Raw genomic sequence first — 24,736 nt, 5'->3', positions numbered from 1 at the left:
AGACTGGACCTGTGCAAAGCTTTAAGTAACCTGTTTGGTGTTTAATCCCAACACATCTAGTCTGGGACTAACAATTTCCCTTACCTTAAGGTTTCACTATATTCTGCTCTTATCGGAAACACTTGGCTACGCTGGCCTCCTACTCTAATGACTTCACACGGCTGCTCAAAACTAAATGGAGAGCTGAAACCAAAAATTTTTCCCTCTAAACTGTGGGCTTTTCCTTTAAGTGTAAAAGAAAACTAAGTTCCTAAAGTCTCCAACATACCTTGAAATCCCATTGTTTTATGGCCCATCAAGATAAATAATCCAGTGGTCCACACAAACTCGTTCATTCTAAAGTTAGGCCTCAAAAGCTGTTTTAAAATACATCACCATGGCTACATAAATACTTACAAGTTAATTATTACCTTCAGGAGCATGGAAAATCCACAGGTCATGATGTTGTATATTTTACATCATACTGTGGAAGTGCCAAGTCACCTCGGCTTTGTCAAGGGGAGATTATGCCTGACGGTTAGAATTCTTTGAGGAGGTAATGTGCAAGTTGGAAAAAGGGGAACCAGTGGATGTGATCTATTTGGATTTCCAGGAAACCTTTGACTTGATTACATCCAGAAGACTTAGAAATAAGATCAGAGCCCATGTTGTTACAGGCCAGGTACTGGCATAGATAAAGGATTGGCTTACTGGTGAGGTAGAGAGCAAGGACAAAGGGGTCTCTTTCAGAATGGCAACCAGTGACTAGTCGAGTTCCGAAGGGGTTAGTATTGCAGCCACATGTCTTCACGTTGTACGTTAATGATCTAGATGAAGGGACTGATTGAAGGAATTATTGCTAAGTTCTTTGAATTGTTGCTACGTTTGTAGATGTGGCACAGATAGTTGTACTTGGATAAGTGGGGAGGCTGTGCAAGGACTTGGACAGGCTAGGATAGTGGGCAAAGAAGTGGCAGATGGAATACTATATGGGAACGTCTGAGGTTATGCACTTCGGCAGGAAGAACAGATTTATGTTCTAAATGGTGAAAGGCTTCAGAAATCTGAAGCACCAAGGGACTCGGGAGTCCTCGTACAGGATTCTTTTAAGGTTAATGTGCTGGTTCAGTTGGTAATTAGGAAGGAAAGTGCAATGTTAGCATGATTTTCAAGAGGAGTAGATTACAAGAGCAATGTCCTGCTGAGGCTGTATAAAGCCTCGGTCAAACTACATATGGAATATTGTGACTAGTTTTGGGCTGTGTGTTTAAGGAAGGACGTGCTGGTGTTGAAGGAAGTCCAGAGCAGGTTCACAAGAAAGATCCTGATAATGAAGGGCTTATCGTATGAGGAGCAGCTGAGGGCACTGGATCCATAGTCAGTGAAGTTGAGAAGGATGAGGGGGATCTCATTGAAACTTACAGAATACTGAGAGAGGCCTGGATAGAGTTGACATGGAGAAGATGTTTCCACAAGTAGGAGAGACGAGGAGTCAAGGCCTCGGAGTGAAGGAACAACTCTTTTGAACCGAAATGAAGAAGAATTTCTTCAGCCAGAAGGTTGTGAAGCTATGCAGACTAACTGTTTGAATGAATTTCAGACCGGGATAGGTACGTTTTTGACTATTAAGGGGATCAAGAGCTGAAGAGAGAAGGCAGGAGAATGGGATTGAGAAACATATCAGCCAAGATGAAATGATACAGCAGGCTTGATGGGCTTAATGACCTAATTCTTTTCCTATTTCGCATGGTCATTTGGTTATCTAGAGTGAAGCATGATGCTGGGAGCTTCAGACTGTGATTTGGCTAAAAAGACTACTCGCATTTACTCTAAATCAGTGGCGAAATCTGAACCATGTTCATTTAAAATTCGCCTTTTGTAGTTCTGAGTTTGTAAATGTGAATACATTACAGCTTGTTTTTATGTTTAAGTTGTACATTAATGACAAAATATAGACGATTGATTTTTGAGTTCATTCATCCAATTTTAACCCTGAGACTTTCATGGGCTAAACGTTTGCAAAATGGAAAAACACTGACTTAAAAATGGCCGCAATATTCAAATGGCTGCAGCAAGCAACTGGATGATCCAAACTTTCTGGAACCATCAATAATGAAGAAGCAGCCTGAACTGAAATTAAACTTTTATCAAAAGTTTCTGAAACCAGTCAGGCATGAAGAGACCCGCATTCCCTTTTTGATTTACACTATATATTAGAAGATAACATGTTGGGGATTGAAAGAAAAGCTCCTATGATTATCTAGCTTGGAGGCAATACACCTAGACATGTGAAACATAAATGAACTGTATTTCAGCCACCTTTGGCAGAAGCAGAGAAAAAGGATTTGTAACTCAAACTGGAGGAGTTTCCTCAGTCTCACTCATAGCATCCTGAAAGATAAGGCATCTGATAATAACAATATCGAGAGAGGAACTTCTGTCGGCTGAGAATTCAATGGTATCTGCAATATTTATGGTTATTATCCCTCTAAGAAGTACTTAAATGACTATGGTCTCAGGTTTAAATGTAACTTTTCAAGAACACATTAAGGACTGGCTCCTAGATAACAAGATGTAGAGCTGGATGAACACAGCGGGCCAAGCAGCCTCAGGGGAGCAGGAAGGCTGACGTTTCGGGCCTAGACACTTCTTCAGAAGATCTTTCGGATCTTCGTGCTCCTCTGATGCTGCTTGGCCTGCTGTGTTCATCCAGCTCTACACCTTGTTATCTCAGATTCTCTAGCATCTGCAGTTCCTACTGTCTCTCAAGGATTGGCTCGTTATTGTTCCCTGTGAACCAGCTGACTACCTTATAATTGAAGTGAGGTTCAACGTTTTGCCGAAAAGAAAATCAAATCTTTGTGTCCTACCAAGGATGTTGAAAAGAGAGAAGTCAATTTGCTCCTTCTCACTTGTTACAGTAAAAATATTATCATTAAAAAGATTACTCCTAAGACCTTTTCCTGCATTTTCTTAGAGATTGTAACTTCAGTGCAGGATCCACTGTAATGATAAGAGCTACATAACTTTTAATCCGCTGTAGTATCCAGCAATTTTAGACCTCTTCCCAATGAAGCAGTTTAACTTAGAATGCATTGGCTGTGGAGTTACGTGAGAAGGATTGAGACAATATTGGATCCTCTCCAATGTGTGTCAAAAGCAAACCTGCATGGCTGTTATATTCGTAACTGGTATGTGCCTTATATTGACACACAAAGTGCTCTCCTCCTCAGATGACAGTCAACAGGTTAATGATCCACATCATTGGCATTCGTGGTACATTTGACTGAAAGCAGAAGCTGAGCTCCTCCAGTTCGTTTAAACAACTCTTATGTAAATTTCTCTTATAGAACAAAGAACAAAGAAAATTACAGCACAGGAATAGGCCCTTTGGCCCTCCAAGCCTGTGCCGATCGAGATCCACTGTCTAACCTGTCATCTGTTTTCTAAGGGTCTGTGTCCAGTTGCTCCCCGCCCATCCATGTATCTGTCCAGATATATCTTGAAAGGCGCTAACATGTCTGCGTCTACCACCTCCGCTGGCAACGCGTTCCAGGCACTCACCACCCTCTGCGTAAAGAGCTTTCCACGCATATCTCCCTTAAAATTTCCCCCTCTCACTTTGAACTCATGATTCCTAGTAATTGAGTCTCCCACTCTGGGCAGAAAAGCTTCTCTCTATCCACCCTGTCGATACCCCTCATGATTTTGTAGACCTCAATCAGGTCCCCCCACAATGTCCATCTTTCTGATAAAAATAATCCTAATCCTCTCAACCTCTCTTCATAGCTATTTTCTGTTGGATCAGATATTAAACCAAAACTGCTTTCTCTGGATACATTTTGAAGGCCAATAGGAGAATTCTTTTTCTGGTGTCTAAACCAACGTTTATCCCTTAGCCAAGATCACAAACTGTCAGAACATTTACTTCTGTTTGTGTGAGCTTACTGTGTGCAAATTGGCTGCTGCCACTTTGAACAACATTGCCCCAAAAGTACTTAGTTAACAATTTGGGGTATCCTGAAATTTTGCCAGATGTTATACAAGTGAAAGTCTGTTCTTTCAAAAGATGGATCATGCCATGAGGCAGTTCTAATTTAATTAAATTCTTATGTTCCAACATCCCTATTTTAAGTGGGTTGCACATTTTATTTGGTGGTTAACCATTGAAATAACAAGAACTGAAATCAATTCAGTAAGCAACTTGGTTTTTCTGAGCACTGTTCTCCTTTCCACTCCATTGTATTTTGAGAAACAGCCATGGCACAGTTACTGTTGGTACCACTCTGATATCTTTGACGCCTGATTTCTGCTTCTCTCAGCTCCATATACAAGATTCTGTTTGCAAGTGAATAATTTTCTATCACTGGGAGTGCAACAACAGAGGCCTGTGTCACTATTTCTCTTATTGCCTGCATAAAACTTCTGATAGCCCAGAAAGCCAAAGGCACTGGAGATCAATGTTGGTATGGGTGTTAAGCTGAGGTTGGTCTCTCCTTCTGTAATAGGGGCATTTCTCTTAAGGAGCATTGACAGCCAAGATTTGGAAATTGGAGAACAGCATGAGAAGCTCCATTTGATGCCAGGACTATTCGTAGTCGAGTGCTTGCTGTGTCATAGAGTCATAGAGCATGAACACCAGCTGGCAGTAAAAAGACATAACCCAATATTTACTCGTCTCGACACACACAGACAATGAGGGCCATCAGCTCGACTGGAACAAAGTGACTATACTGGGACAAGTGAACAATAGACATGCAAGTGAACTTCTGGAAGCCTGGTGCTCAATACGAGACTCCATTACCAAACACACAGAAATAGACCCTGCATACAGATCACTGCTGGAGAAAACAGAACCAGCTGTGATGAGACTCAACATACCAGAGGATCATAGAAATTCAGAATGGACCAGGGCATCAATGCTTTGATTAGAGGTCGCACAGATGATGTTCACTAGAATTGTAACAAAACGTCTGCACACCAGCTCGGTGAGCTAATGAACAACTACAGTCATAGTCATAGAGTAATACAACATGGAAACAGGCCCTTCGGCCCAAACTGGTCCATGCTGACCATGGTGCCCACTGAGCTAGTTCTGATTGCCCACATTTTGTCCATATTCCTTTATATCCTTCTCATCCATGTACCTAGCCAAATGTTTTTTAAATGTTGCTGTCGCACCTGTCTCAACCGCTTTCTCTGGCAGACCATTCTATACCGCACCACTTTCTATGTGAAGAAGTGGCCCCTTCTTAAATCTTTGCCCTCTCACCTTAAACGTATGCCCTCTAGTTTTCAATTCTCCATCACTGGGAAAAAGACTGTATGTATTCATCCTATCTGTGCTCTCATGATTTTATTTACCTCGATAAGGTCATCCCTCATTCTCCTACGTTCGAAGGAACGAAGTCCTATCCTGGCCAACCTCTCCCTATAACTCAGACCTACTAGTCCTGCCAACATCCTCACAAATCTTTGCACACTTTCTAGTTTAACTATGTCTTTCCTACAACAGGGTGACCAAAGCTGTACACAATACTCCAAGTGCAGCCTCACCTATGACTTGTACAACTGCAACATCACATCCCAACTCCCATACTCAGTGGTTTGACCAAGAAGGCCAGCGTGCTAAATGCCGCCTTCACTATCCTGTCCACCTGTGACACCGCTTTCAATGAACTATGGTCTTGTACTCCTAGGTCCCTCTGATCCACAACACTCCTCAGGACCTTAGCATTTACTGTGTAAGTCCTACCTTGGTCCTAGTGTCTACTGTGTCATGGAGTTGAGTGTTTAATTTAACCTCGGAGTGTTTCTCCGGCACTCAGTGCAGATGGGCCCACAAACTAACCCATCTGTTTATTCTCCATTTTAAGAATCTACAGCTTGATAGGCCTCACTAACTGGAAACCTCTTCCCTTGTGCCCATTTGTCCTTCTAGTCTCCCCCCTCTTTTTTTTTCACAAGTTTCTTCCCCACAAAAGTTCCTTTCGAATGGTCTCCTGAGATTTGACCATTGTAAACGAGGCTAATGATTCAGTGCTGTCTTCTGCAAACATGATCCTTTTTCTGGATTGGCCATTTGTTTGGTCATAAATGATCTCATCACACTGTTCAAAGAAGAGCAATGGGAATTTCCAGTGAAGTTCAGGGAAAGTGTTCATTTCTCAACCAATAACATTAAAAAACAGATCATCTTGTCGTTTATAGCATATCTGTTACTGGGATGTTGCTGCGCACAGATTGGTTGCCATACTTCCTTACTTTAAAAGCACTTCATTGGTTAGGAAGTGTTTGGGAATGGTCAGAGGTTGTGAAAGGTGTTATGTAAATGCAATCCCAGTCAATGTTTCTCAAACACTGCCTCAACTTTCCTCCGTTACATGTGATATGTGACTACTGAAATGTTGACAAGTTCGTACTTTCCAAGTGTGTATTTGGAAAGAGCTTGCACCTACAGGATGGAGGGGGAATAGCCTCCTCTGTTCTCAGCTTTCATGGCTCTATCAATGCAAGTTTCAGGAAAAAGTGTGATGCCATTTTTTTTAATCTACCGAGTTGTACTGGAATAAAAAGGTCTTGCGAAAGAATCACATTTTGCCGGCACAGAGAAATCAATCTTTTTATGTAAAGCAGATTGCTTTTGGAGGCAGAAGAGAGGATGAATAGCTACAGTTTTCAAAGTGATCCATATTGATGTGAATATTCCTAGGCAGAGAAGAGAATCCTGGATATGCTATGGTCCATGTGCTGAAGCTTGCTGACAAAATGCTGTTGTGTAGGGCGTTTCAGGATTTTGACTTGGCAATGAAGAAAACCTCTTGGCATAATTTATTTTATCCTTAGGCCATTGGACTCCAATTATTATAAAATGTTGCAGTGAGACTGGGAGAACATCTACCAAGTGAAGATCTGAAGGGCCAATATTGGTTGTCTCTTTAGACAGAAGAACTTGTGTTTACATGGCAATTTTAATGGTCTCATGATGCTGCAAAATACTTAAGCAGCTGAGACAATACTTTACAAGTACAGCCATTATTGTAACTCAAGAAATACCTCCGGCCGTTTGTAGAGAGCAAGGTCCCTGAAAGAACGGCATTTTTCATATTCATTGTGGGACATATGTTTACCAGGGCAGTGGAGCAATTCCCCTGCTTTGCTTTAAAAAGTAGCGTTGGATCTTTGGATGTATTGCAAATGGGAGGAGAAACTCTGGGTGGTGTGCTTCTCTCCCTGACCCAGTGGCACTGGCATCTTAAAGCAAACTCCACATGAATAGAGAATCAGCTGTGAAATCCTCCTGCTCTGTGTGCAAGGTGTGACGCTGAATTGGAAACTAACAAGGGTGTGTGCTTATCTGTTCCTGGTGAGTGCTGCATTAAATTGAACACAACTGGTTTAGCTGGACTTTAAGTTTGGTTTCTAATTTTATGCAGCGCCTCATTGTCACAATACTCTCTTGCTTTTAGGGGGATGCTTTTATCCCCTGGGCAGCCAATCATGCTGATCTGGAAATATAATGTTTATGGGTGATACTCCATCCATGCCAGGGCCTTGCCCCTAACACCACAGAGGTCAGACTAACCTGCCTGTAAATTTCCTCCCTTCTGTCTCCCTCCCTTCTTGAACAGGAGTGTTACATTAGTGATTTTCGAGTCCACTGGGGTCCTCCCTGACTCCAATGATTCCTGAAAGGTCACCATCAATGCCTCTACAATCTCATTGGCGACTCTTCCTTACAGGTATTCGAACGTTCATTCACTCCTTGCTCTGGATGTTCATTGAGCAGAAATTCACTGCTTTTGTTACTCCCAGGAGCAAATAGAACGCTGGCTTGCCTGCATTTCCTATCAGGAGGTGATCAGGCTCGAATAAAACTGACTGATTAAATTGATGTGCAGTCTTTACACAAGACATCTGTTCATTCTGCTGTGGGATTTTTCCTGGCCTTCGCTTATAACTAATCACAATAGTTCGATTATAATCCGGATTCATTGTGTAGGACAGGATCCAGTATCTGACAATGGAGTTGTGCAGTATGTTAAAACACACTTGAGACTGACACTTGTTGAATCCGTCTTAGAGGATTAACCAAGAATTCCTATCTTGTGTCTGAGTGATAGTCTCTTTTTTAAGATATTAAAATGACTGCCCTTGAAGTAATGAATATGTTTATATGTGTATACTTTGTAAATGAGAGTTTATACAAGAGTTAAAACAGATATATTTTGGTATGAGGACCAACCACAACTTCCTGACAACTCAATAGAATTCCGTACAGTGCTGGCCTAATCTTGTCTTTTTGACAGTCTCGATAGTTCCTTTGAAAGCTGTTGATCTTTTTGTTTAATCTGTGAGACTTGTGTTCAGAACCAGTCCTTTCTCTGTGGTGCAAGAAGGGTGAAGTAGAGTTTGTGCAATCCCAAACTGATTCCATATTTGGAAATAAAAGACCTAAAGCTTCCCCTAATGCCGCACTAAATTAGCGACCTCATTCTGCAAAACAATGCTTGTGCTTGGTGTGGGAAATTAAAAATTTGTGTTGCTCAAGGAAAGTTGATATTTTGTGAGTCATAAAGTCATAAAGCATGGAAACAGACCCTTCGGCCCAACTCATCCGTGCTGATGAGGTTTCCTAAACTGAACTAGTCCCGTTTGTCTGTATTTGTCCCATAATCCTCCAGATCTTTCCTACTCATTCACCTGCCAAAATGCCTTTTAACTGTTGTAATTGCACTCACTTCTACCACTTCCTCTGGCAGCTCACTAGGTATACACTACACCCTCTATGTGCAAAAGTTGAGTTAAAAATGTGCTGGGCAGAACAAGAGCTTTTTTCTTTTGTCATTTTCTCCCACGACAAGGATCATCTACAGCTGAGCAGTCTTGTTTTCTACAACAATGCTGGGAAATCCAGTTCAAGCTGTTTGGGTCTCAGTTCTTGATGTTTGAATGCCTGGTATTTTAGGAGCACTGGAAAGAGCGCGGGGTCATGAGGAGGTCATTCAGTCCCTTCGACCTGTTCTATCATTCAGTAGTATCAGAAATATCACAGTTTTGTCTGTCCACCTAGTTTCATAGCCCTTCATGCCTCCCTTGCTATCTAACATCTATCACCTACAGTATTCAACTGACTTCGCTTCTACAGCTTATTTTGGTGAGAGTTGCGGATTTCTGGTTGATCCTGTGTGGAAAGAAGCGCTTCTGGTTGTCAATCTGACCAGCTGAGTGCTAAGCCGAAGTTAACTTCTGAAAACCTCCATCACTACAACCCTCAACCCCCACCCGACCAATGGCTGTGCTGTTACCCTCCCTTACTTTCTTGACCCTGTAGAATTTTTGAATGGTTGTGAAGCATCTCAATTAGTTATTGCTTTCATCCAATTAGAGACTTTAACATGTTTCGGCTAGATGTAGTTCTGGTAAATCTGCATTCACCCCTCTCTAAATCCTTCCTGATGCCCAGAATTGAGCACATTCCAGATGTAGCAGTCTTCAGAGGAGTTTGGCTGTAGGAGAGTTAACAGACTGAATGCCATGACTCAATGTTCTGTGACATTGTGCAATCCTAATTTTAAAGCAGGCCTTGTAACTTTTAAGGGGTGTGGAGGGGGAGGCTTATCAAAAAGTCTTTGTTATCAAGGTACACAACTTACGTACCTTTTCTAAGGGCTGCTTATTGCATTTGAGGGCTGTTGAACAGGCTGGAATTTGTCTTTGTGATTTGTGCAATTGTGAAAAGGCTGATCCAGAATGAGCACCACCACCGTTTATTGACCAGTTGCCAAATTAGCCACCTTCTCTGCGCACACATGCGATTGCAGAAGTACAATGAAATCGAGCAGTGGTTTCCAAAATCACCAGCCAACAGCCTCCAGAATCTCCGCCCCCCCCCCCCACCCCACTTTCCAGCCAGATCCAAAGTATCATTTGTTCATCTCCCAGTTCGGTTCCATAGCCTTTCATTTTGACCTCTCTTCCTTGCTACACTTTTCATCATGGAGCATCACCAATTCACGGCATTCTCATGAATGTTACCTCAGTCTTCATGGATGTTGCTTTCCCTCGTGGTCCACAGTGTGTGGGGTCTGGTTGACAGAAGGCCAGAAAGCGGTCCATCGGCAGACTGCTTCACTAGAATGCACAAAAGCTAGCAAACTTAGTTGGTTTCCCCGACAATGGCAGAGAGAAAGAACGCCAACTTGTTACATGTGTGAGCTGAATGCTCTTCCCTCACAGACAGGCCTAGTGATATACCATTCCTGCCATTGGCCTGTATTCTAAGTTGCCAGCGAATGGTGTGTTGGCCTGGAGTATTTGTAAAGGAAGGTTTATACCCGGCTGCATGTGCAAAGACCTGTGGCCGTGACTTGTTAGTTCAGTGCTGTGGAATTTGCAAAGTGTTACATTTCAGTTGTGCTTATGGGAATTGCTTCATGTGGTCTTGAAATGCAAAACGATTAAAGAAACAATTGTTCTTGGGATGTGGGAGGGACAGAATTTGTTACCCGTCCCATACTACCCTTGAGAAGTTGGTACTGAGCCACTGATTTGAATTGGTGCACGTTCTGAGGTGTAAGTGCAACTACAAAGCTGTTATAGAGGCAATTCCAGAAACATGACCCAGCATCAGGGAAGTGATAGTGCTGTCATTTAAAGTCAGGTTTACATGTGACTTGGAGCAGTGTTCCCATCCATCTTCAGCCTTGCCCTTTTTATTCGGTAGTGGGTCCTGATTTGTGCCTTGCAGATGGTGGATAGGGAATCAGAAGATGAGTTATTTGCGACAGAATTCTCAAACTCTATCTCGGTCTTATGGCCAATATTTTGTGTGGCTGGCCCACAACATTTCAAAGCGGTAATATCGTTGCAATTTCAAGGGCTTATCTGCAGCAGCCTGTTAGTAGTGGCAACAACAAAAATGGAGCCTGTAAGTTTTGCTGGTGCCTGGTAAAAGACTGTATCACACAGTGCCGGTCATTGCTCTCTCTCGCTCGCTCTCGCTCCCTCTATCTGGTTTTTGACCAATCCCTGTTTGTTTCTCAGCAATAACTTTTCAATAGAGTGCAGGTGTGATGCAAAGGAAATGAGGTCTTGTAGCAGAGTGGGTAGTGCCCCTACCTCTTGGATCAGAGCTCTTGGCTTGTGAGTCATGCCAGGACTTGTTAGTCAAGGAAAGTTCATTCATAGTGTGACCCGGTAGGTTTGTTATCAACCTGTATTCTGAGGACAGTCAGCCAGAGCCAGGACGGTTTCCAGGTCAGCCATCCGACTGAAGGCAGAGGCAAACGCCTGGTGTACTTTGACCAGAAACGTGAACCAATCCAATGGGAGCCCATGGCCCAATCCTCAATGAGGATGAGTGAAAATACAGATAGGTATACTTCAATGAAAGGGAACCTGAATTAGAAATTCCCCTAATCCTGAAATACTTCCCTCCTGACTCTACTGAATTTGATTGTTTGTGAAATTTGAGCTGTTCACTTTGCATGAGTCAGGGATTGTTTTTAGGTTTGTACTGTACTTAATCCAAAGAATTAAATCAACAAATGAGCAATGTCATAGCAGCATGAGGTTTAACAAGCAGGACAGTGACGACATCAGATTTACACATTTGAAGTGAAGTCATATTACAGTCGAGTAATTAAGTGGGCGGTCGTGAGAAGCAGTGAGGAGGGCTCTGAGAGAACAAATACAAAAGTTGCTGGAAAAGCTCAGCAGGTCTTGCAACAGATTTGAAGAAAAATGTCGGAGTTAACGTTTCAGGTCTGGTGACCCTTTTTCAGAACTCGTTCTGACAGGTTGGCTTGGTCACCACGACTGAGAAGGGGCTGGCAGAGGATCCAGTACTCGACAGGAGGGAGAAAGCTTAACTGGTGGCAGAGCTGAGAAGTGACTAAGAAGGATTCTGGGAGAGGTTGGCTTGCTCACCGTGACTGAAAAGGGGATCACGGAGTTCCTAGTGTCAATGAACAGTGAAGCCCCAAACATCACCCTTGCTTCTCAAACTGAGTGAGAGGATATGATTGCCTATGTACAGGATATGGCGGGGTTGATGGGTGTCTGTCTCTCATTAGCCAGGACCAGGAGAAGGCCTTTGACAGGATATCCACACGTTCACCTGGGGAGTGCTCTCCAAAATGGGCTTTGGGGAGGGAATCAGCAAATAGATCTGAATGCTGTACACCAACATCATTAGCGCGGTCTCAATCAATGGATGGGAATCAGAAAGCTTTCTGATCAGGTCTGGAGTCAGGCATTGTAGCCCACTCTCTCTTGCCTTGTTTGTGTGTTGTACACAGCCCTTTGCTGTGTCCAGCGGGAAGGATGCAAGCCTGAGAGGGGTGACGATTCCAGGCAGCAGAGCCCAGCAGGTCAAAGCCTCCCTGTACTTGGGTGTTGTCACCATTTTCTGCTCGGATATGCTGTCAGTACGGAGACCGATGAGCATCAGCGACCGGTTTGAACTGGCCTCAGGATTCAAGGTGAATCGAAGCAAGAGTGAGACCAATTTTTTTTTAGGAACTGGGCCAACCAATCCTTTATCCCCTTCACTGTCAGGACAAATTAACTGAAGTTGCTGGGAATATGGTTTGGAGGGGCCGGGGCATGCACAAAATTTTGGAAAGAGCACATTGCCAAAGTTAGGCAGAAACTGGTCCTTTGGGAGAACTGCTCCCTCCCCATTGAGGGTAAAATCCTGGTCATCAGGTCTGATGCATTCTCACTTTTGTGAGCTCTTTCTTGAATTTCTGGTCTGTCTGCACCACTGCACACTGCCGTCCAGCAGCTGTTGGGAGTGGTGGGGGGAGCAGTTGTTGAGCCTCTCACACATCTCCTTCTGGAATATGCCGTTGCAAAGGAAGTCTAGAGAAAGATGCACTGGTTTCTGTCGGCACCCTGATACAGGACTCCAAGCTCTACAGTCTGTTCCCAGGGACGCACGTCCGAGACAAACACTGTGCCTTGAGGTCCATTACCTCGATGAAAGACACTCTTTGGTCTGCCCGAAACATGTTGGTCTTCTAAAGCAAGGAGTTGACCTAGACTGAGTGTTGCAGAATGGCACATTCCAACACCCAGGACTATGTGTTGAAGGATGCACTAAAGTTTGGGCCAGCTGTTGCCATGGCTCAGTGGGGAAAGTCTGAGATCCTTCTCCTGAAGTTAAGTTGGGGTCCGTTCTCCACAAATGCATGTAAATATAGTCTTGTTCCAGCAGGAGATGCCTTTAGTTTGTTGGGATTGAATCACACTCAAATGTTTGTTTGTTTCCTTGATATGCTACTGTACGTCTTGAACTACACTTATGACTGTACATATATTTGTGTATTTTTATGAATAAAGTATACTTTTGAAATAACAAAATAGTGAGGGGGATCAAATGGCGTTTGTGACTACATAAGGCTATTTTTTATGACTAAAATGAATTTTTGAAGTTAAAAGGAGAGACAGAGGGGTTGTTGTGAAGAAAATTTGGTTGTGGCTTAGAAACAGCAGAACTTCAGCAGTGAGGTTGAAATGGTGCCATTGAGGTCAAAGTGCAGGTTGTAGTGACCATCAAGCTTCACTGGGGAGGGTGAGCAATATTGAGGGAAGGGAAGGTCTTTCCTTTTCTTTTAGTTCATTACTTGCTAGAGGAGTAGTAATGGCAGTTAGTGGATTGGTCTGCCCCTCCTTTGAGAGGTGGGAGCAGAGGTAGAAGTCCAAGAGGAAGCGATGGCCTCGCAGTATTATTGCTGGGAAGTTAATCCAGAGATCCAGATAACATTCTGGGGACTCTGGTTCGAATCCTGCCACAGCATATAGTGTAATTTGAATTCAATTCAATTCAGTTTAATTAAATATCTGAAATTAAGAGTCTAATGATGACCATGAATCCATCGTCGATTGTTGGGAAAACCCACCTGGTTCACTAATGTGCTTTAGGGAAGGAAATCTGCCATCCTTACCTGGTCTGGCCGGCATGTGACCCACCTCAGCACGGTTGACTCTCAACTGCCCTCTGGGCAATTAGGGATGCGCAATAAATGCTGTGTGGCCAATGATACCTTCATCCTGTAAATGATTTTGTTTTTACAAAATGTCCCTGACAACTTTGTCTGCCGGTAGTGTGTTCACCTGCAGCTCCTTTTGGACCGTGTGGATCAGTCAGACTCTCAGAGGAGCATAAGGAAGGCATAAAATTCTGTAGGTAAGAGTTTCAGAGATGTGGTTACATCAAAGGCCACAAGGCCAATGTTTGTGGCTACATCTGGAGTATTGTGTCCAGTTCTGGTTGCCTCATTAAAGGAAAGATGTGGAAGCATTGGAAAAGGCGCAGAGGAGGTTTACCAGGATGTTGCCTGGAATGGAGGGAAGGCCTTATGAGGAAAGGTTGAGAGAAATGGGGCTTTTCTCTTTAGAACAACAAAGGATGAGAGTTGACCTGATAGATGTGTTTAAAATGATGAGAGGTATAGATTAGAGTGGACAGCCAGTGCTTTTTCCGAGGGTGGAGGTATCTATTACGAGGGGGCATAGTTTTAAAGTGAGTGGAGGTAGATATAGGGGAGACGTCAGAGGTAGGTTCTTTACTCAGAGAGTGGTAGGGGTGTGGAATGCATTGCTGGAGTGGGTAGTGGAGTTGGCCTCATTAGGGGCATTTAAACGGCTATTAGATAGGCATATGGATGATAGTATAAGGTAGGGTTGGAGGTTAGATAGACCTTAGGATTAGAGTAAAAATTCGGCACAACATCGTGGGCCGAAGGGCTTATACTGTGCTGTACTGTTCTATGTTCTATGTTCTAAAGGTTCAGCAGATAGATGGGTGACGACCAGGAGGGACAGACAGGCAGGTAGTGCAGGCGTCCCCAGTGGCTATCCCCCTGTCAAATAAATGTACCATTTTGGATACTTTTGGAAGGGATGGAGGGAATGGCCTCTCGGGAAAACAACATCCAAGTCAGTGGCACCAGTTGTATAGCGGGAGGTAGAAGTGTAGGCAAGTGGTAGCGATAAAGGACTCTACAGACAGGGGCATAGGTTGATGTTTCTATGGCTGTGAGTGAGTCTTCGGGATTTTTCTTTTTGCACCTCCCAGGTGCCAGGGTCAAGAATGTTTCGGGGAACATTGGACATTCTGAAATGGTTGGGGGGGTGAGGGGTGTGAGCAGTCAGAGGTCGTAGTCCGCATTAGTAGCAAAAACATAGACAGAAAGAGAGATGAGATCTTTCAAAGGGAATTTAGGGAGTTAGGTAGGAAATTAAAAAGCAGGACCTCTAGAGTTGTAATCTCAGGCTAGTGAGGCCAGAAATAAGAAGGTAATACAGTTGAGCACATGGCTATAGAGCTGGTTTAGGAGGGAGGGCTGTAGATATTTGGATCATTGGGATATGTTCCAGGCCAGGAGGGAGCTGTACAAGAGGGACCAATTGCATCTAAACTGGAGGAGCACCAATGTCCTTGTAGGGAGGTACGCTCATGCCACTTCGGTAAATTTAAATAGTGTGGCCGGAAGTGAGAACTAGAGCAAGAGGTCAGCATGTAGAGTGATTGAGGAGAAGGTAGATGTTAAATCAAGTAGTCTGTTAAGAATAGGAAGGACCAGGCTAATGAACATGACAGGACCGGCAGTCTAAAGTGCATTTATTTCAATGCAAGATGTACAACAGGTAAGACAAATGATGCTGGATTAGTACATGGAACTACAATATTGTAGCCACTACGGAAACTTGGATGAGAGAAGGGCAGGACTTGCAGCTCAACATTTCAGTGATTAGGTGTTTCAGGCATGATAGAGAGGGATGAAAAAGGGTTAGGGGAAAGGGGTGCGTTTCATTACAGATTAAGGAGAATGTCACAGCTATATAAGAGAGGCCATATTGGAGGGCTAGTCCAGCAAAGCCTTATGAGTGGAACTTAGGAATAAGAAAAGTACAGTCCCTATGATGGGGTTATACTATGGACCCCTCAGTAGCCAACAGGAGATAGAGAAACAGATATGTAAACAGATCATGGAGAGATGTAAAAACCGCACGGTTGTTGTAATGGGTGATTTTAACTTCCCCAGTACTGACTGAGTCTCCTTTAGTACCAAGAGTTTGGATGGGACAGAAGTCGTGAGCTGCAAGCAGGATGGTTTCTTGAAACAGCCCCAATGAGGCAGGGGGCTTTACTAGACATTGAACTGGGGAATGAACCTGGCCAGGTGATCAAAGTTTCAGCAGGAGAGTATTTGGGCAACAGTAATCATAATTCTATTAGTTTTAACATAGTTATGGATGAGAATAAAAATGGTATTCTGACAAAAGCTCTAAATTAGGAGAAGGCTAATTACGACAGTATATTAGGCAGGAACTAGAGAAATTATATTTAGGACGACTGTTTGAGGGTAAATCTGCATCTAACATGCAGGATTCTTTTAAAGGCCAGTTGAGCAGAGTTCAGGAAGTTTCTTGTGTGGGTGAAAGATAAGAATGGCAAAATTTGAGAACAAAAGATATTGAAAGTTCATTCAAAAAGAAAAAGGAAGCATATGCAAGGCTTGGGACACTAAAATCAAACAAGGTCTTGAATCACAAATTTGATAGAGTTTTTTGAGGAAGTGATAAAGATGATTGTTTGCTGGTAGGGCCATGGATCTAGTCTGTACTGATTTAAACATTTCACAGAGCCTTTCATAGTAGGTTGGCTCAAGATTTAGTCACATGGGAAACATGGGTGCTGGTAAATTGGATGCCAAATTTGTTTGGTCATAGAAGACTGAGGATCATTGTGGAGGGGTGTTTTTTCTGACTGGAGGTCTTTGAGCAGTGGTGTTTCACAAGGACCAGTGCTGGGACCTCTGTTGTTCGGAATCAATATTAATCATTTGGACGAAAATGTAGGTGGCCGGTTAGCAAGTTTTCTATTAACATGAAAATTGGTGGAGATGTGGATAGTGAGGAAGGTTGTCAAAGGATACAGCAGGATATAGATTGGAAAGTTGGGCGGAGGAATGGCAGGTGGAGTTTCGTCCAAAAAGGTTGAGGTGATGCATTGCGGGAGGTCAAATGCAAAAGGAAAGTATGCGGTAAATGGCAGGATCCTTAGGAGCATTGATATTGAGAGAGATCTTGTGTGCGATTCCATACATCCCTGAAAATGGCAACACAACTGGATAAGGTAGAAAAAGAGGAGTATGGTATGCTTGTCTTCATTAGTCAAGGCATTGAGTATAAAAGTTGCCCAAGTCGTATTGGAACTGTATGAAATTTCATTGATTTATTTACTATCACGTGTATTTTGTTACAAAATACAATGAAAAATGTTGTGTAGTGTCGCCACTCTCCGGCACCATCTTAAAACACAGAAAAATAAACTAAAACAGAGAATATAAAGGCGAAGAATAAAGAAACAAAGAAAAAGTGTTCAGCTGCACAGTTAAGTGCTGCACCATTGGCCACATTTAGAGTGTTGTGTGCAGCTCTGGTCCCCATACTATAGGAAGCCTATGGAAGCTTTGGAATGAATGCAAAAGAGGTTTACCAGGATTGGAGTACATTAGTTATTAAGAGAGGTGGACAAACTCAGATTGTATTTTGATAGAGTGTTGGAGGCTGAGGGGTGACCTGATAGAAGTATATAGAGGTGTGGATAAGAGGAGACTTTTTGTACCCCAGCATGGAAATGCCAGATACTAGGAGGACATAGATCTGACATGAGAGGGGGAAAAGTTTAAAGGAGGTCCTTTATTCTTTCACGGGATGAAGGTGTCACTGGCTAGGCAGCATTTGGTGCCCATCCCTAATTGCCTGAAGAGCAGTTAAGAGTCAACCACATTGCTGTGGGTCTGGAGTCACATCTAGGATAGACCAGGTGAGGATGGCAGTTTCCTTCCCTAAAGGGCATTCGTGAGCCAGATGGGTTTTTCTCAACAATCGACAATGGATTCATGGCCATCATTGGATTGTTAATTCCAGATTTTTTTTTATTTGAATTCAAATTCCACCGTCTGCCATAACAGGGCTCAAACCCAGATTCCACAGAACATTATCTGGTTCTCTGGATTAACAGTCCAGTGATAATACCACTAGGCAATTGCCTCCCCTGTGTGAAGCAAGTTTATTATGTAGAGCATGAACAGTGCCTGGAATGTACTACCAGGAGATTTTTAGACAGACACGTGAACAGGCAGAGATTAGAGGGATATGGAGCATGTGCAGGAGGTGCGTTTAGTTTAAAATGGCATCATGGTTGCCACAGACATGGTGGGCCAAAGACTCTATTCCTGTGCATCACGGCTCTATATTCTATATAACTGTAATAAGGTTTCAACATACTTTGTATGTGTTACTAGTTCGCGCCTACTGCTAACAGCTTGATAAGTTAAAATAAACCCAACGTGCTAAAATATTACAGCTGTTAGAGCTTTGTAGTCTTCTATTTACACATGTAACTTTAATACACTTGCCCTTTAAATAAATTGCCCTATTGTCATGTTGCTGACAGGAGTCACTCCTTTAGAAGCCTTCTTTTAAAAAAATACCTTCAACTTTGTCAGAAGTTGGGGGTGAAATGTGGAGGAGGTGGTGTGTTGAGTAAACATTTTTTTTCTTTTTTTTGCATAATGTCCAGTTTAAGCAGTCCAAAATTTGGTATCGGGGTCATTAGTTCACTGGATAGTTCATAGGTTTGCTTTAGTTCGTGTCTTCTGTCTTTGTCGGATTGAAATTCAGGTGTGCTTTAGGCACTTTTTCTGTTTTCGGCTTGGGCTTCAGTTGCTGTGTGTCACACAAGAAGAGCGTCCCCCTCCCCCCCACAACCCCCACCTATAGGAATTTGCATAGGAAGCCGAGGGCAATCATTGGGTGCCTACAATGTGTAGGCGTGCCTCACCCAAAACGGCTTCCTTGCGTGTATTCGTGTCTGACTCATAGTGAAACACTAGGCAGTGGCCGTTGGAGTTGTAGTTCTTCTTTTCTCACACTGCCATTTCTGTCGGGAGCCAACAAACTAAAAAGAAAATTTTGGATTGAGAAAGAACAAATACGTCTTTGGAGGAGGAAGTGCTTGAAGACCCGGTTGAGGAACCGGCTCGGAGTACGGGTTCACATCTAGTTGTTCTGCTGTTTCACAGGTGCTGGCTGTTTATGTCTGACTGAAGCTTTACCTGGCTGCATTGTGAACCAACAGATGGATACAAACAGCAGCATGGAATATTCTGCTTCTTAAGGTAACTCTCAGACCCCTCGGTAAGCTAGTGCTGCACCGTTTCTTTGTGACGTTCCACGCAGAGTCTGCTTTTGGCGCTCGCTGCCCTGTCTTATCAACCGAAACTATCGTGGTTGTGTGGTTGCACTGGTCGGTACAGAGCAGCCTATGTCCTAGTGATCTCCCTTGTTAACTATTAAACCATTTTGCTGCAGCCTTGTTATGCTGGGAAAAGCCAGAGACAGGCAGCTGGGTTTAGTGTGATCGAGTGACGCCTGGCAGGAGTTCATTGCTTTGGGGCGCCCAATATCCCCATTTCTCCGAAAAGGAGAGGATGTGTTGGAATTGGAGCATTGTTTCGTTTTGACTTTTCATTCTTAACTGTTTGGACTGTTTTTGTAAATTTCCTCCCTCTCCGACCCACCTTCCTCCCTAAACAAATATCTATGCTAGCCTATTGTTCTGTTGTTTCAGCTGGAGCACTGTCAGTGAAACCAGGTGATCAAATGTCAAACTTGTTTCTCAAGGCAGGTCAATGGTGCGTTTACGCCTCTGCCATTACCCCCACCCTCCCCTTAGCCATCGCTAGCCCTTTCCCTCCTCTGTACCATTAATGTCAGATGCTTGGATTGCTTAGAACATCCTCAGCCTTTGAGATTCTCTATTCCTGCCCTGTATTTTTGTACCAAACCTGTTGAAAGTTGTTGTAATATTGGGTATTGGAAATTCTACTCCAGAGATATTGGTAGAAGTCAGACAAAATAGTCCAGTCATATAAGGAACGTGATGGAAAGAGATTGTAGTTTTATATTTGTTCATCCATTATTACTTTGCTTTAATGGTGTCACAAGCTGTGGGTGGATTCAGGCTGGTCTGTTTGTGAAAGAAGGTGTTGTCTGTCCATTGCTTACAAAACTGGAACTTGCTGATTGCAGCTGGACAGATGGAGCTTGGCGCTGTTCAAACCTGATGAATGGCAGGAGTGGCCCAAATCTGGCTGGGAAAGAGCAACTCACTGATTTTTCAGCTTGCAACAAGTTGCTTGGGAGTGAAGTTTCTGTCAAAACATTTTATGTCGGTTCTTAACACAATTGAAACTGTTTTAATGTGGATAGAACTGTAATCAGCAATGCCATTGTGCTGGTCAGCTATCCAGCTTGCAAATAAGGAATCCAACGTCATTCGGTTCTTATCTTCCCTCTGTTACCTTGTAGGTGTGGTTGCCAGGTTGGGCATGGCTAACATGTGAGCCTCTACAGTGTGACTTGGCAGGTTAATAAATGATAGAAGACCTCACAGCAGAGAGTGATCCTCCCTCCAACCTTTACTGTCCTCCTCCCAGGTCTGTTGCAGCACAGTGGTAGTGTCCCTGTCCAAAAGGCCTGCATTCAAGACCCACCTGCTCCAGAGGTGGCAAAAACATCTCTGAACAGTTTGATTAAAAATAACCCATTCTCTCCTCCTTAGCCTTGTATACCTCCCAGTCTACTGTGATTTAATCGCACAGCCCCAAATCAGGCGGGCCGACACCGTGTGCTGTCTGGTCTCATTCCCTTCAGCCAAACGTGCTCACTGCTTCAGGATTGTGTTAGGAGTCAAAGATAATGCTTGGCTTATTCTCTCCACTATTTCTTGTCTCTCTAGATACTATTTACTTGCCTCAACATTTTCACTTCCAACAATAAGTGTAAGGAGACCTGTTTTATCACTACAGTTAAATATCATCTGTTTCATTGCCTCTGCTCCATTCTCACTCCAACCTCCGCTTCCTCTTTCCTAGCTCCCCAACTCTCCCCCCCCCCCACCCATCCAACCTTTTGTGTTGTCCAATTTCCTGTCTCCTCCAGAGCTGACCTCCTCTATGAGCTTCATCTTCTACCGCTTTGACCCGTTCTTGCTAAACCGTTGATCACATTGTTTCCTTTACTGATCTGCCATTAGCTGGCATTCTGAATGGCTTTCGTCTCCTCGGGCCTGGCCACCCCCTTCTTTCCCCTTTCGAAACCACTTTAATCAGCCTCTGGTCCCCTTGACAAACATCAGCTTCAGCAGCTCTGTCATTGCAAACCACTCCCTTTCCTTGAAACTCCACAGTTGCAGTATGCCTTTCAAATCTGGATCCATTCTTTTTGGAAGGCTTTGAATTTCCCCAGCATGCATTTCTTTTCCACTGATCTCCGACCCTGTACACTTATCTTCTAAAGCCCTGCAAGCATTTGCCCTCTACCCCAGTCTCCCCTCATGTACAAGTTGTACATCAGCGATACAAGCCAAAGACGTGAGATAAGATGTAAATTCATTCAATAGTTGGAATGTTAAAGTTGAGCTGATGGGATGAAGTGGCAAGAATGTTCCCTCTCCATGTACCCGCTGTCCCTATGTGACATCAAACTATTTGACTGACAGCCTGTATTGTTTCAGCCACCATTTACTCCAGTCAAACATTGGAAAGATTAGTATCTTTGCCTCTGGTCATCAGTACCATTTGGATCCAGCCACCTTTTAAAGGTTCAAGGACTATCTGTAACCTGTGTGTCCTAATAGAATTAGATTGTGGCATCTGACTTTGGGTGTTATTGGACTATGACCTGCCCCTACCTATTGTTAGAAAGTCTTTCAACTTCAGCCCTGCATCTTTTATCGTTTAAATCTCCGCTGCCCTTATCCTACTCAAGACAATGCTGCTTAGCCATCACCCCTGTCCTTGTTGATCAGTGATATCATCCCCAACTCCAACTCCAGGCTCTTGCCCACATAAATGCACCTCCCACAAAATGGCCCCACCAAACTCTCACTTCTTTTTGCCTTTCACTCTCTGTTTTTCCTTCACCTGTCTGAGAGCATCTCCACTCTCTAAGATTTCAACCCCTTCCCCCACCACCCAAACCCGTGCACCTTCTCCACTTCCCACTCTTCCCTTTGATATTCGCCTTCACCCCTCTTGGATGTAGCTTTTGGGGCACCAGTCCTCATGCATCCTCTATTGCAATCTTTGTGTATTACTATGATCATGCCTTTGTGAGAAGTCGTGGAATGTTTTTTGTCTGTTTTATTGTGGAGTCTAACTTATTTGGATAGTTCCTCTGCTGCCTGGAAATCAATTTCCTCCCACACCCTCTTGAACTGACCACAATCTCCACCAAAGAAACTCAGGCTCAATTTTATCCTCTGCCAACCTAACAAGAACCAGGTCAATTTATTCACAGCCACCACACCCAAAATGGAGCAATGAATTCCCCCTCATTTCCCAGCAGTGAGTGGAGACGGTTAACTCTCTTTTCCACCCACTCAACTAAAATCTGATTTTCTGCAAAGCTACCATGAAAGAAAGATAGGGACATGCATATATATAACACCTTACATGAATTGAAAACACCACAAAGAGCTTTGCAGCTAATGGAACATACTCATTGTTGGAAGAAACAGAGCATTCTCTCTGTACACAGCAAGCTCCCAGTGATCTGATAATCACATTTATTTTTTGTGATCTTGATAGAGGTGTAAATACTGACTAAGACACCAGGTTAACTCCTCTGCTCTTCATCAAAATAGTACCAAGAGACATCTTTGATGTCCAGTTGAGAGGGCAGGCAGGGTGCAATTTAAGAGTGGGACATGAAGCTTCAACTCCTTTGATGGAAAGGAGACAGTGCTACTAACTGAGTCGCAGTTTGCTCTGTCTGACCAACCCCTGCTGTAGAAGAAAAAGAGAATCGCAGCTTTCGCTCCTCTCTTCCATCAACCTTCAGCAAAAAGGAAACCCAGACTCCTCTACTGTTCTCACCACTCCCCAACCACCACAGCCCCCCAACCCCACCCTGTTTATGGGTTAATTTGGTGAAGCTGAAGGAGGGAGTAGGCTCTGGCCAATTGCGACTCCATTTTTCATTGTGACAAAATTATCACATCTGCTGACCATCCTGTGAAGAAAATGGAGCCTGCCCTCTGTCCGCAATGAATAATAAAATTAACTTTGACCTGCCAACCTTCCCTGTGCTTGGAACTCTGCACGCTCTTCACCTCAGCCCATTTTGCCATATGTTTCTTGTCCCTTTACACTTCTTTTCTTCAGTTACTTCTTTTGTTTACTTCTCTTCTGAACCTGCCTCACTGAGCTACAGGAAACAGATTAAACAGCATCGTTGCTGGAATCAGACCCACATTTGTCAGGGTTCCATAATTCATTCGAAAAGAGCACTTTCTGAACTGTGTCCGCATTCTGTGGACCCCTCAAGGTACGTTTCTGCTATTTGTAAAAGTGGATGGTATTGGATCTAGGCATGGAATGCTACCAAAATCCACAGAAAGCAGAGAGAGAAAAACCAACCACATGGAGGCTTGTTGTGGTCTAACCATTTCATTTACTGCATACTAATGGTTGTTATTGGAACTCGAAGGTCTCTTTAGATGATTCAGACTTTTTTTTGGCTTGAGATATTTCTGAATCACAAGTGTGTTCCGTATATGAATCCAACATTGTGCTTCCTTATTGTGCAGTGCTGAGATACAATGGATATGGATTCCTGGTGAAATCCACATCCTGGATGTCTTCATTTCCAGCAAAGCAGCAGTAAATGGATGCATATGTCTGTGGACTGAAAAAGTTGGCTTTGCAAGAATGTGGTTTGTTGAGTGCAAACTTGTAAATGCTAGCTAGCTGTAATATTTGGTGTTTCATTTAAGATGAGGTATATATCTAGTTTTATAACTGAAGCCACATTGTGATCCTTCGGTGTGTCTTGTAATACCCAGAACATCATCATTAATATAGGGTCAGAGCTGCTCGTGTCTTTAATGGTAGCATTTGGGGGATTGTGGGTCATACTTTCCAGTGAATGAGGTTCCATCGTGAAACTTTAAAATGCTTATTTGTCTGTATGATACGTTTCAGATGAGTCGTAACTAAATCGGTAGCTTGGTGGTTACCTAAAAATATATAAGCCCAAGTATGTTTGCGTTAAGTATTTGGATTGAAAGCTCACCAATTTGAATAATTAAAGCTTCTGCTGAAATAAAAGATTGAACAAATACTTATTTGCTAGTTGAATGTGATCTGGTGAGAGATGATCCCTTCATCCACATGCCTAGAGAGGGATTGCAGTGATTATATTCAAGCATTGTTTTCTTATGGAATCAACTCTTGAGAATCTCTTTGTCCAGGCATGAATAAATATCCAATTCATTAAAGTTAAGTGACATTTGTGGCTGCCGAATTAGCTTAGTAGGTAAAGGCATGTGACCTAGTGAGACATTGAGCTGTGCACGTGAAAAACGTCCAAAGTTTCAGTTCGTTGATCCTGGCAAATGTAGCAGTATGGAGATATTGACTGGTCTGGTATGGAAGGAAGCAATCAGGTTTCCATATTATCCTTTGGTCATTATTGTGAAGTTAGATAAGGATTTGTCTGTGTTGTGCTCAGAAGTTGATCAGTTTGTCAAGACTTGCTGCTAGATTTTAGCATTTTTGAAGGGTTATCAGCTTTCTTGAGCTGGAACAATCAAGAGTTTGCCTTCAGGAAACAAGGGTCGACCATTGGACGATTGTGGGGCGAGGAGGACAAGCTAGTTTTGATTTTACAG

At 43.2% G+C, this 24,736-nt stretch overlaps 1 protein-coding gene across 8 annotated transcripts in view; it reads left to right on the top strand.

Annotated features, from left to right (window-relative positions):
• Positions 1-24,736, top strand: part of elf1 (E74-like ETS transcription factor 1) — a 263,652-nt gene that overhangs the window by 70,866 nt on the left and 168,050 nt on the right. For 2 of the 8 annotated variants that reach the window (XM_048544403.2, XM_048544399.2), the window contains exon 1: positions 18,866-19,178. The exons of the other annotated variants lie outside the window; for them this stretch is intronic. The gene's annotated coding sequence lies outside the window, so the exon portion shown is untranslated. Of the gene's footprint in view, positions 1-18,865; positions 19,179-24,736 lie in introns of those variants that run through there. 8 annotated transcript variants of the gene reach the window in all.

This window comes from Stegostoma tigrinum, chromosome 15 (genome assembly GCF_030684315.1).
Source record: "Stegostoma tigrinum isolate sSteTig4 chromosome 15, sSteTig4.hap1, whole genome shotgun sequence".
NCBI lineage: Eukaryota > Metazoa > Chordata > Chondrichthyes > Orectolobiformes > Stegostomatidae > Stegostoma > Stegostoma tigrinum.
Note: the sequence above shows the minus strand (reverse complement) of the source record. Positions and strands in the feature narration are given on the sequence as shown.